Source organism: Eriocheir sinensis, unplaced genomic scaffold, assembly GCF_024679095.1.
Source record: "Eriocheir sinensis breed Jianghai 21 unplaced genomic scaffold, ASM2467909v1 Scaffold20, whole genome shotgun sequence".
Taxonomy (NCBI): domain Eukaryota; kingdom Metazoa; phylum Arthropoda; class Malacostraca; order Decapoda; family Varunidae; genus Eriocheir; species Eriocheir sinensis.
In genome coordinates, this window is record NW_026111406.1 from 34724 (window position 1) to 47164 (window position 12441).

Below are 12441 nucleotides of genomic sequence, written 5' to 3' on the forward strand. Positions count from 1 at the left end.
CACTGCAACAAACACTGCACTCAAGAGTCGCCTGAGTCTGAGCCGCAGGCGAGCTGACGCACTGTACACAACACTGGGAGCGCGCTACACAGAGCACAACACGCTCAACTCTCTGCCCACACCCTGTGAATGGGCACGGCAAGAGAGCACACTACACAAGCGGCGCCTGATCCGGAGTCACAGGCTTGCTACCGCAACGTACACAACACCCGTGCGCAGAGCGCAACACACTCAACTCGGTGCCCTGCAAGAGAGCACCGCGGAGAAACGCAAAACACTCGAAAACACTAATCACTAATCACTAATCACAAGCACTTAAGGTAACACACGGAGCAGAGGCCCAAAAAAGGGCCCGCTAAAGCTGCACACAACAAACTCCACAAAGGGCAGGTACTCCTCAAGCTGGGTCAAGAGCTGGTTCCCAGCAGCAGCTCGATCGCTAGGAGGCGAGAGCTGTTGCTGGAGAAGGTCCGGGTGAGAAGTAGGTCCGCGCGCTGTGGAGGTCGGGGAGCGACTGTTGTTTTGGGTTGGTGCAGTGTTCGCTCTATATATGTAGAGCCAGCGGCTGCGGTGGTGGATCTTTGGGTGATAGGCTGGTTCCTGCCGTCTAGTTCCGGACGGCCTAGTGACGTTGGGTGAGCCTTCACACTGTACTAGGCTCTAGCATATGCAGACAGCTCCAAGAGACCCCTAAATTCCTTCAATAGGGCTAGATAGATGCACTGCCTGACGGGGGCGGGCAAGCGCGGGACTAGGAGGCGGCGCACGCGCAGGACGCAGACCACCGCTCCTCCCCCGGCCGCCAAAACTATAAAAACGAGAAACGGCTGGCAGACACAGTGGAACGCCAGCACTCCTCGGGCGAGCAGCTGGGGGGTCCTTCTGCTGCGGCGTGGTTGACCCGCCTGGTTATCCTCGCTTAGGGCCCCACCGCGGCAGTCAAGTCGACCGGTCGGCTGCTCGCCCGTGCAACGCTACGGGTGTCTACTGGGCGCCTGCCCAGAGAGCCCGTGCCTCCGTCGCTGCTCGCCGGCTGTTACCCGTGGCTGTGGCGGCGGCGGAGGCGTCCCGCAACGAGCTTGCATTGCTCGCCCACCACAACGGGCTGCTCCTGAGCGCCTGCTCGGAGGGCCTGTTACTCCGTCGCTGCTCGCCAGCTTCTACCCGTGGCTGTAGCGGCGGCGGAGGGGTCCCCACACCCGCCGCACGCCAGCGGCGGGTTCCCCTCTGCGACGGGCCGTCCACGGACAAAGGCCCGTTCCCCCTTTTTAGGGGGTAAATCCTAAGAAGAAGAAGAAGAAGAAGCTGGCAGACTCTCGACTCGCCAGCCAGCAGCCGCCGCGGAAGGACCTCCTCCTCTCTTCTCCTTCTCTCTCCAGCTCCAGCTCCAGCCCAAGACTTCGCTCTGCCTGCCAGCAGCGCTTGACTCCACGTTGGACTCTGCCTTGCACACCACACCGCAAGCTGACTTTGAATTTGACTTCATCTTAGGGAGACTTCCCTATTACGGAGTTCTTTTCACCCTCCACATCTGTCTCGATTTGCCCCTTCAAGCGGCAAGTAGCGTTCCCCCACGGGTCCCGATTCTTGGAATCTACCCCCTAGACCTGCGGAACGTTTACTTGTCGTCTTGTTGAAGGCGAGGGTTCAGACAGGCTTTCCCTACCACTTTAACTCCTTCCTTTTCTTCCGTCCTTGGGTGAGGGACCTGGGGGACCTAAGAAGCCCCCAGGAGTCCTGAAGCAGGGACAGCCTGCGATGCCCTGTTGCAGCCCGTGAGCGTGCCGGTCCAGCATCAGGTGCGGGTTCAGGTTTAGGCAACACCTTAGCTACCTGTCAGTCTCCATAAACTGACATCTTTAGGACTTTGACCCGGACAAGGACTGACGTCCCGACTCCACACCGGTAAGAGGTGTGGGGGGCGTCCCTAGGAGCTCCTTGGGCCACAGGTAGGGTTTCACGGGAGGGTTGTTCTTGCGTCGCACCAGGGGCAGGCTGTCGAGCCGTTGAGGCCGGCCTGACTTCTCGGTGCTGGGTGGGCACCTTCACTCCACACCACATGGCCCGGGACAATGCTGGGGGTACCGCCCCTAACAGGAAAATTCCGTTCACCTAGAATCCGTTCCCTAGACTCCAGAGAATCCAAAGTTCTCTTAGCGCCGAGCCCAGAAAGAGAACCTTCGACGACAGCGAGTTTGACCCCTTGGCACCCCCCAGCAAAAGACCAGATGAAGATTTGAGTGACGCGATCGAAGTCGACCCCATAGACACGGAAACCCAGCGAGACGAAGAATGGACCGAATACAAGGACCCGGGGAAGGAAAAGAAAGACCGATGGAAGGAGAGGAAAGCAGACGCCGCCACTGCCACCCCTCCGAGACCTACCCCCCGTACCAGCACCCCGCCCACTCAGCCGGCCCAGCCTCCGACACCACCTGCACCTGCACCTGCACCGATCGACCATCGGCCAAGCCACTCGACCCCCGCGCAGCCCTCACCCTACATCAAACTATCACCCACCCCAGGCTTCTCCAGTACCTTCCGACTCCTGCAGGACATCCAAGCGGAGCACCCCACCCTTCGCTGCAGCAAAGTGAGGCAGAGTCCGAGAGGGGATTTTTACCTACACCCGGAAGACACAGCCACTCTGAACTCCCTAGCTGCCATCACACAGGTGAAGGGCATCCCTGTGTCCCTTCAAAAAGTACTCCCCCCCACATGATACACGAAGGGGATAGTCCTCAAATACTACCTGAACGACCTGTCCTTCCTCCTCAATCACCCCGACGTGGTTACTGCAGAACGCTGCACTGCAACGACAGACAGAGAACCTCCCAGGTCCTCATCGAGGTCGACGGCCCCTACCAAGCAGCCTCCACTTGGGCCTAGTGGGCCTGTACTTCCTGCGCCCATACACGCCAGAGCCAACGAGATGCTACAGATGCCACTCATTTGGCCACACACAGGAAAATGCTTCAAGAACCAAGTGTGGAATATGCAGTGCCCTTCATCCCACGGACGAGTGCCTCCAGAAGTTCAAGAGGAAAGAAGCTATTTCTTCGAAATGTCCCAACTGCCAGGGCACCCACCATGCATGGAACAAGAGGTGCCCGGAGCGCCGCCGTCTAGTCCAAAAGGGCATCTAGCACCAAGCCGCCTGGGTGGAAAAGCACTCCGATGCCCCTCCAGGTACCTTCGCCTGGGGGAAACAGCGAAAACAGCCTCCTCAGCAAACACCCCCGAGTAAGGAGGACTTCCCTGCACTACAAGGCCCCTCAACCCCCCCCCCCCCGCTCGCCCCGCCGCCCCCCCAACACAAGCCTCAGAGGCAACAGCGCCACCGTCCCGGGAACACCACCCCGCCAGCCACCCAGCCCCAGATCCCTACGCCTCCACTGCCAGAAGGGACCCTCACCATCACGGAGTCAGCACTGAAAGGCCTTCTCAAGGGCCTGGTCGTGACGATCGTCCAGCTCCTCGAGCGAGACGTACTGGAGACAACGCTGGACCCCATCATCGATACGCTCGTAACAAAGTCGTTCCAGCAACCCCCAACACCGGCCGATCCCAACACGTCCCTCACCCGGGAAATGGCCCCTCCCACCCCTCGACCCGAACCAGCTACAACGAACGATCCGACCACACCGGCCGTAGCCCCCACCCCAACCGTGACAACTCCCCCACAGGCCACCACAACCGACGAACCCCAGGTGTCAACACGCCCATCACCCCCCCACCAGAAGCCATCAGACTCGTCCAATGGAACATGCAAGGCGCCCGAGGAAAAATCCACCTCCTTCAAGAGGCAGCTCGAGGGGAAGGCGTCGACGTCTTCCTCCTCCAAGAAACCCTCACTCCAGCCACAAAATCTGTCCAACTCAGAGGGTACACAGCGTACAATAACCCGCGAGTCAGAGGAGGATCCCGCGGCTCCTGCGTCCTCGTCAGACACGCCATCCCCTCCCAGCGAATCGAGGACCCAGCCCAATGCGGAGAACGGGTCGATGTAATGGCAGTCCAAATCCTCCTCCGCGACACACCTCTCGACCTCTATTCCATCTACAATCCACCACAATCACACCTCTACCTGGGTGAATTACTCACTTCAGCGGAATTACAGCCCACCCTCATAGCGGGTGACTTCAACTGCCACCAACCCATACTCGGCTCAACCTCACCTACTAACCCTGCAGGGCGACATCTTGGCACCATTCTCCCGCTCCACCCAGGAGTCACCCTCCTCAACGACCCCGAACCCACACACACCCACGGCGGAATCCTTGATCTCATGTTCATCTCCACTCCCCTAACGCCAAATGCTAACTTCACCGTGCACCCCACGCTCGCCAGTGACCACTTTGCCACCACCTGCACCCTCCATCTTCCACCCATACCGCCAGCCCCACCTCTACCCGCACGCTGGAATGTAAAGAAAGCTGATTGGACCATATTCCGTGAGGCACTACAAACCACCGCACACCATGACACTCCTGACCTCGACCTCCACGCAGCGCATGTCACCGCGGCTTTCCGGGCAGCAGCTGACGCTTCAATGCCCGCGATTACTGGTTCTGGGACGACCGGGTGGCGGAAGCAAATCAAACCATCAACAGGGCCAGAAAAATCGACAGAAGACACCCTACACTACCCAACAAAAACATCCTCATCGATGTTATCACCCACACCCGTACTGTGAAGCTCGAGGTAAGAGAACAAAAGTGTACGGAATGGTGCAGATCCATTGACGCCCACACTTCCCTCAAAAAGATCTGGGAAAATATCCGCCGTGTCAAGGGAAGTCCCTATCCCAGACCCCGTCACACCCGACCCCTGCGGCAGAGGCCGATGGAATTGCGGCATCCTTTGCACAACGAACCTCCCTCGGGCGACCCGCCGAAAACTCGAGGCCGAAAGAGATAGGCGAACAACGGCCATCAATACTGCAACAGCCAGAAATGCCACCACTGACACACCACTGAGCGCGCACGAAGTCCAAAATGCGCTTCGGACGGGTGCCGACACATCCCCCGGCTCCGACGGCATCACGCACACCATGATACGCCAAGCTGGCCTGTCAGGGCACGCTGCCCTCCTGTCTCTCTTCAGCGCTTCACTGGACGTAGAGCGACTCCCCCACTCATGGAAGGAGGCGGACATTATCCCAATCCCCAAGCCTAAGGACCCGGGCAGCTTCCGGCCAATCTCCCTACTCAGCTGCATAGGAAAAACTATGGAGCGGATCATCCTCTCCCGCCTCTAGTGGGTCATAGGCCCTCTACACCCGGCAATATCCGCTTACACAAAGGGATCAGGCACCGCCCAATGCCTCATCACCCTCCTCACTCAGGCCAGCTCCCACAAAACATCGGCGGTCTTCATAGACCTGGAGAAAGCCTTCGAGCTAGCCGACAAACAGGTCATACTGGCTCTCCTCGCAGGCAAAGGGGTTGGGGGGAAACTCCTCCAATGGACACAAGACTTCCTCACGGAAAGAAAAGGGAGGGTCCTTTTCCAAGGACATCGCTCGCCTTACCATCAGCACGAGCGATGCACCCCTCAGGGCAGCGTGCTCAGCCCCTTCCTTTTTAACATCCTAGTTGAAGCACTCACCACCACTGAACTATCCAGAGGATCCAAGCTACTCCTCTACGCTGACGAAATCACCCTCCTAAACAGCAACAGGCGCAGCTTGGGGGCGGACCTAGAAAAACTATACAGGAAATGCCAAGAGCTTGGCCTCAAGGTAAACCTAAACAAAACAAAAGCAATGGCCTTCGGTGCTGCGCCACCTGACTACCCCCTCATCATTGAAGGCACGACCATTGAGTGGGCCAACTCTTATCAATATCTCGGAGTCTGGATAGATTCCAGACTGACCTTTGCCCCTCAGGTCCAGTACCTAAGAGAGAGACTGGACACCAGACTAGCCGTCCTCTGCAGCATTGGCGGCCTGAAAGGAGGGGCCAGCCCAAAGGTCAGAAAACTATTCTTCACACATGGAGTACGATCTCTCTTGGACCACTGCGCACCATGCCTCGCAGCCCTTCCAGAGAAGCTGATGGCGAGGCTTGAAGCGAAGCAGAACACAGCCCTCCGTGCTATTCTGGGCGCCCCCCCTTGGACAAAGACGGTGACCCTGCGAGCGGAGCTCCGCACCCCAGCACTCAGACACAGGGTGACCCAATTCACCGCCTCGTCAATCGCAAAAATGGCACACTCAGAGAAAGAATACTCCGCCCCTCGAAGAGTCCTTCCTGCCGCAGCCATGGACCGACGCCTCCACCTCCGTCCCAGCTGGGTCCAGGCTGCCGGAGAAACACTCCTCACAATAGGGATACACGACCTTATCCGCACGAAGGGCAGAGACCTCCCGCACCAAGGACACCAGCGCCCTCCCGCGTGGGACCCTCCACTCCCCGCCATCACTGGCTCCTGGCTTCCACTCGCGAAGGCCATTCTAAACCCGTCTGTCCTCAGGCAGGAGGCCCTTCAACGCATCCGGCCCCTCTCCTCTGACCATGCCACAACAGTCTACACGGATGGTTCCGTCGACCCCGAGACAGGAAGGGCGGGAGCTGCGCACGTCATCGGTGAACACAGAACACAGACGAGGATAACGGATGGAGCCTCATCCCTCCAGGCAGAGCTTGTCGCCATCCTTGAGGCCCTTCAGCACTGCCAGCACATACACACCCCAAGCACCCTGATCCTCTCAGACTCGCCTGCGGCGCTCCAGACGCTCCGCAACCCCGAACCCCAAGACAACGTCAAACTGATCACGGAAATCCACAGCCTGGCAACCTCTATGCGTTCGAGGGGAGGAAAAATCACCTTACACTGGATCCTCAGCCATGTCGGGATCCAAGGAAATGAAAGGGCCGACGCTGTCGCCCGGGAGGCAGCCCTCAAGGCAAACACCGACAAAAAAGTGCATCCCAGCCTCTCTAGCACCACCCTCAAAATCAGGGCCGTCACAAACAACCTCTGGCGCGGTGATTTAGCAAACGAACTGGCCGCGGGGTCACCCTCCGCAACGTGGTATGCCCGAGCGACTGGACTCCGCCCACCCAACATACCGTCGAAAACTCCTCTGCTGGCAAGGCTTAACCTTCACCTCCTAAGACTATGATTCCAGTCACCACAAACATGGTACGAGACAGCCCTCCCGACCCTTGCCCGCACTGCAATTCGCCATCACCAACACCCCTGTTGCACTACCTGCTCGACTGCCAAGACACAAACATCCTAAGAGATGGCATAGCACCAGAGAGGGACCAACACTCCAGGCAAAATGCAGCTGCAGCTATAATAGCACGCACCCCGGACGTCGTACTCCTTCAGTTCTGCGAAGATACGCCACCCCCCAGATAAGACCTGAGCTCACGCCCGCACAGCTATGGGATGCATTCAACACTCCGTAAATGCGGACATGTTGACTCCACATGGCTCAGGGCGGCGAGCACAGCTCAGCGACCCACACCTCTGCAGGGCTCTAAACACAGCCCATCCAGTTACCGAAATGGTAAATATCAAAGAAGAAGAAGAAGAAAGACTCAACTGTTCTGTTCGTCCGTAGCCATGGACCGTACCAAGCACAGACTGCCAGGAAATCCACCGGTGGCAAGGCGCCCCGCAAGCAGCTGGCCACCAAGGCCGCTCGCAAATCGGCCCCGGCCACCGGAGGAGTCAAGAAGCCTAACCGCTACAGGCCCGGGACCGTGGCCCTCCGTGAGATCCGCCGCTACCAGAAGAGCACCGAGCTCCTCATCAGGAAGCTGCCCTTCCAGCGTCTGGTGCGCGAGATCGCCCAGGATTTCAAGACCGATCTCCGCTTCCAGTCCTCTGCCGTCATGGCTCTGCAGGAAGCCTCCGAGGCCTACCTCGTCGGGATCTTCGAGGACACCAACCTCTGAGCCATCCACGCCAAGCGTGTCACCATCATGCCAAAGGACATCCAGCTGGCCCGTCGCATTCGCGGCGAGCGTGCCTAGGCGGGCGTTGCCCGTCTGAATACTACAATCTGCTCACACTATATCTAGGCCCTTTTCAGGGCCAAAGTCACTTTCCGGGAGAGAGTTTAGACAGACACGGGGGCGGGAGGGGGGGGAGGAGGATCACTGGCTTGTTGCCTTTCCCACATATCCTTCTGCTTCATAATCTCATATCAATTGATTGGGGGGCTTTGATTTCTCTCTTAACTTATTTCAACTGGCGGGTGCATGAGTAGGGAATATGTGGGGACTACATGCAGGCAGGAAGACAGGAATTACCAGAACAAGTAAATAAATATAAATGGAGGGGCGGAATCCCTAACTGCTGATGACGGCTGCTATGTAGGCATATATCGCTCATCATGATCCCCTGCAGCTGACAACAAACGACCGAGAGAAGCATTGGCGATTTCAAGCCTTGGTCGCTGTTTGGCGAGCACTGGCGGGACTCGGTCCGCTTATTGATACCATGCATCCCTTGGTGGGTCAGCTCAGTGAGCGAGCGAGCGAGCGAGCGAGAGAGAGAGAGAGAGAGAGAGAGAGAGAGAGAGAGAGAGAGAGAGAGAGAGAGAGAGAGAGAGAGAGAGAGAGCGCGGGGGGGACTAACCGTCTTCGTTCTCTTTCGGGAAATAGTTTGTGGCTCCGATGGAGCCGGTTCTTTTCCAGTGCAAGCAAGTTGGTGGGTTGCTTTTTTGGAGGAGGTGTACTTGGTGACGGCCTTGGTGCCTTCGGACTCGGAGTGCTTGGCCAGCTCACCGGGCAGGAGGAGACGGACGGCCGTCTGGATCTCCCGACTGGAGATGGTGGAGCGCTTGTTGTAATGGACGCGAGGCGGCATGCGCTCCCATTGGCAGGCTCGCCCGACCGTCCCCGCCCTCCGATCCTGCGCTGCACTATATTGGGCGAAAAAGTGGCCCGGCAAGGGAGGAAAGGTGAAGGGTAAGTCAAAGTCCCGCTCCGGCCGTGCCAGCCTGCAGTTCCCCGTGGGCAGGATCCACCGTCTCCTGGGGAAGGGCAACTATGCCGAGCGCGTGGGCGCCTGCTCCCCCGTGTACCTGGCGGCCGTCATGGAGTACCTGGCCGCCGAGGTGCTCGAGCTGGCCGGCAACGCGGCCCGCGACAACAAGAAGACCCGCATCATCCCCCGCCACCTGCAGCTGGCGATCCGCAACGACGAGGAGCTGAACAAGCTCCTCTCCGGCGTCACCATTGCCCAGGGAGGTGTGCTGCCTAACATCCAGGCGGTGCTCATGCCCCAGAAGACCGAGAAGAAGTAATCGCCCTCGGCCTTTCAGGGACAACAACATTACCGTTTAATCCGGCTCCCCTTGGGAGCCACACCCTTTTCCAAAAAGAGAGTTCTGGACACCCCCGTAGGTACATACTGCCATTCCTAGGTCAATTCCTGCTGATATTACTAGGAAGAAGACCCTCAGTCATGACAACAACAATTAATAACCCCCGAGTCTGGCAGGCTTCACACAGTTAGTTTGTTTGTTTGTTTGTTTGTTTGTTTGTTTTCTTCAAGGCAGGTAAGGGACTCCTCTGTTGACAACGACAACAACAACCCACAAAACATAACATAACAAATAAATAAAAACGCAAAACAGAGCCGGGAGGTAGGTGCTGCAGGTCGTTGAGACGATGATGGCCGTCGTGCAGATCAGATGCTTCGCTGCCCCCGCCGATATGAAGTAGGTAGGTAGTAGCTGGGTGGGCTCCGACCCGCCCGTTGTCATCACTGCTGTGGCCTGTGGAGTAGGTCCGGAATGAGTAAAATGAATCCGTCAGTCAGTCAGGCACTGACGTGATGTATGATCCCCTGCCTCACCCGAGAAAGCATGCATCGGTTTGTACCTTCACCTTCACATGCACACACAGCCATCATCACGGTATAGTTTAACCCAACCTAAACATCCTGTCTCACACGCAGGTGCTAGGTGGCGAGGTAGACCCTGAGGAGAAGAAGAAAACGTTTGGAAGGGTAAGCTAAACTAAGCGCAAAAGCACCAGGGCCAGCCAGCACAGACACTGCGATACAGGAGTCTCACCTCGCGCTAGCTAATAAGAATTAGAATTATAATTATAATAACACACACACACACACACACACACACACACACACACACACACACACAACAACAACAACAACAACAACAACAAAAAAACGTTTAAGGAGACCCACGCAAATAGCTACGCCATAGGTTCCCCTAGCGGACGGGGAACCCCACTACTATGTGTTTCAGGCGCTATGAAACAGTTTTTCGAATATAACATTTTAACAAAGCATCGGACAAGGATGGTATTTTGGAAGACGATGATTAAGACCCTGACCTAATTGGCAAAAATAGGCTTAGGTGCCAAATGTGGATCATTACGGCACTTGTAGGAGTAACTTTAAGGTAAACTGCACTAAATTATACAGGCACGGGTAGCGAGGCTAGGTGCCTCTCGTTCGTGACGTCCATGTGACGTGTAACTATGACGTAGTAGTCATCATCTCAACCGGCAATTCTCTCTCTCTCTCTCTCACACACACACACACACACACACACACAGTAAAAATAGTTCAGCCACTGCACTATGTTATATACTTACAGCATGTTGTACCAAAGACCGTATTTTCCATGCAAAAGGATAAGTAATTTCCTGCGAGTAAAACTTTTTCGCAAATATATAATAATTTCAAATGAGCATCATCCCTATGTATAGGGCTGGACTAGTGTGTGTGTGTGTGTGTGTGTGTGTGTGTGTGTGTGTGTGTGAGAGAGAGAGAGAGAGAGAGAGAGAGAGAGAGAGAGAGAGAGAGAGAGAGAGAGAGAGAGATTTACATAGATTCTTAAACCTAAGTGATTTTACATTAATCAGAAGGCTCCAAAACATTGCATTTCTACTCTTGTTGAGTAGAGAGAGAGAGAGAGAGAGAGAGAGAGAGAGATGACAGAGAGAACTACCAGTTGAGTCAGTGATTACTGCTACTTCATAGTAAAACGTCACATTGACGTCACGCCTTCAACGAGAGGCGGTGCGTACATGATGACGGCACGTAGCCTCGCTACCTGTGCCTGTATATTTTAGTGAAGTTTACCTTGAAGTTACTCTTACAAGTACCGTAATCATTCACATTTGGCACCTAAGCCTATTTTTGCCAATTAGGTTGGGGTCTTAATCATCGTCTTTCAAAATACCATCCTTGTCCGACGCTTTGTTAAAATGTTATATTCGAAAAACTGTGTTTCATAGCGCCTGAAACACATAGTAGTTGCTCTTCTGCTGTAACTAAAAGCCATTGCCAAGGAGTGATTTTTTTTTTCCTTGAGAAATATCTTTAGCATATTCTTTGGCCAGTATGTGGGTAGAGTTTATTACATTGTATGATTCTCTCTTGATTATATCTTTGAAGTCTTTTGCTACCATAAACCATACAGGAGCGGTATATTCACACATAGGTGTTACGGGAGTTATGAATTTAAATCTTATATGATTTTTCTACTTCGGTAATCATTACGCTTTTAACTCTGAACTTTTTTGACTTTTTTGAGGTAAATTCTTAGAATAAAAGCCTTCACAAGCAATTAATTCCCTCTATACCTCTCACATACAATAATGAAAATATATATGTTCTGTTTGTAGGTATTATAATATTTCAGTAACTATGAAAGGGTTGATAAAAGGGCTATTAGATTTCATTTTTTATCCCATATGCACAGGATGTAAAAACAAACTTGTTCAAGGAGAATTATTTATTTGTACCATTTGCTTGAGTAACAGATAATCCTATTACCAATCGTTTTGTAGATACAGCTACTATTACCTATGGTCTTGCATTAAAAAAAAAATAATAAATAAAAATGGGGAGGTATTAGGAGTTGAGTATGGCAATATTTTTGTATTAACATCCAGTTATTTCAGTGATAGATGGAATAATACTTATTCCATTGCACAGGCAAATATTGCAGGAAAGACACTATAATCCAAGTGATTATTTTCGCTAAAGGACTTTCAGATTCACTAAAAAGAGAAAGTCATCTAACATATTGTTATGCCGAACGTGTTACTTGCGTTCCGTGTCGCCGTCAGGAGACTCCGTGGGAGGGAGATATGTAAACACTTTGCACAGTTTCTGTAGTTTAATGTTCTTCCTTAGTAGTACACTTCACTCTGACTCTTCACTTACCACTAGCTTACTATGACTGGGACTAGCACTCTCGCCCTCTTCTCCTATATATATCCAGAACAGTACAGTCTAGAATGTTACAGTATATTTTTATCATACAAGAACATGTAGCAAAATATATGCGAGTTGGCAACACATCCGCCTGGCGCCTGGCCGCGGGCGCGGACGGCTCGCCTTCCTCCCCGCCCCCTTGCTCGTTTCTCCGGGAGCCTTCTAGAGGCCTATGGTCGCCAGGGGAAACTTCCAGCACAACACTATCCCCCCCTCTTAATT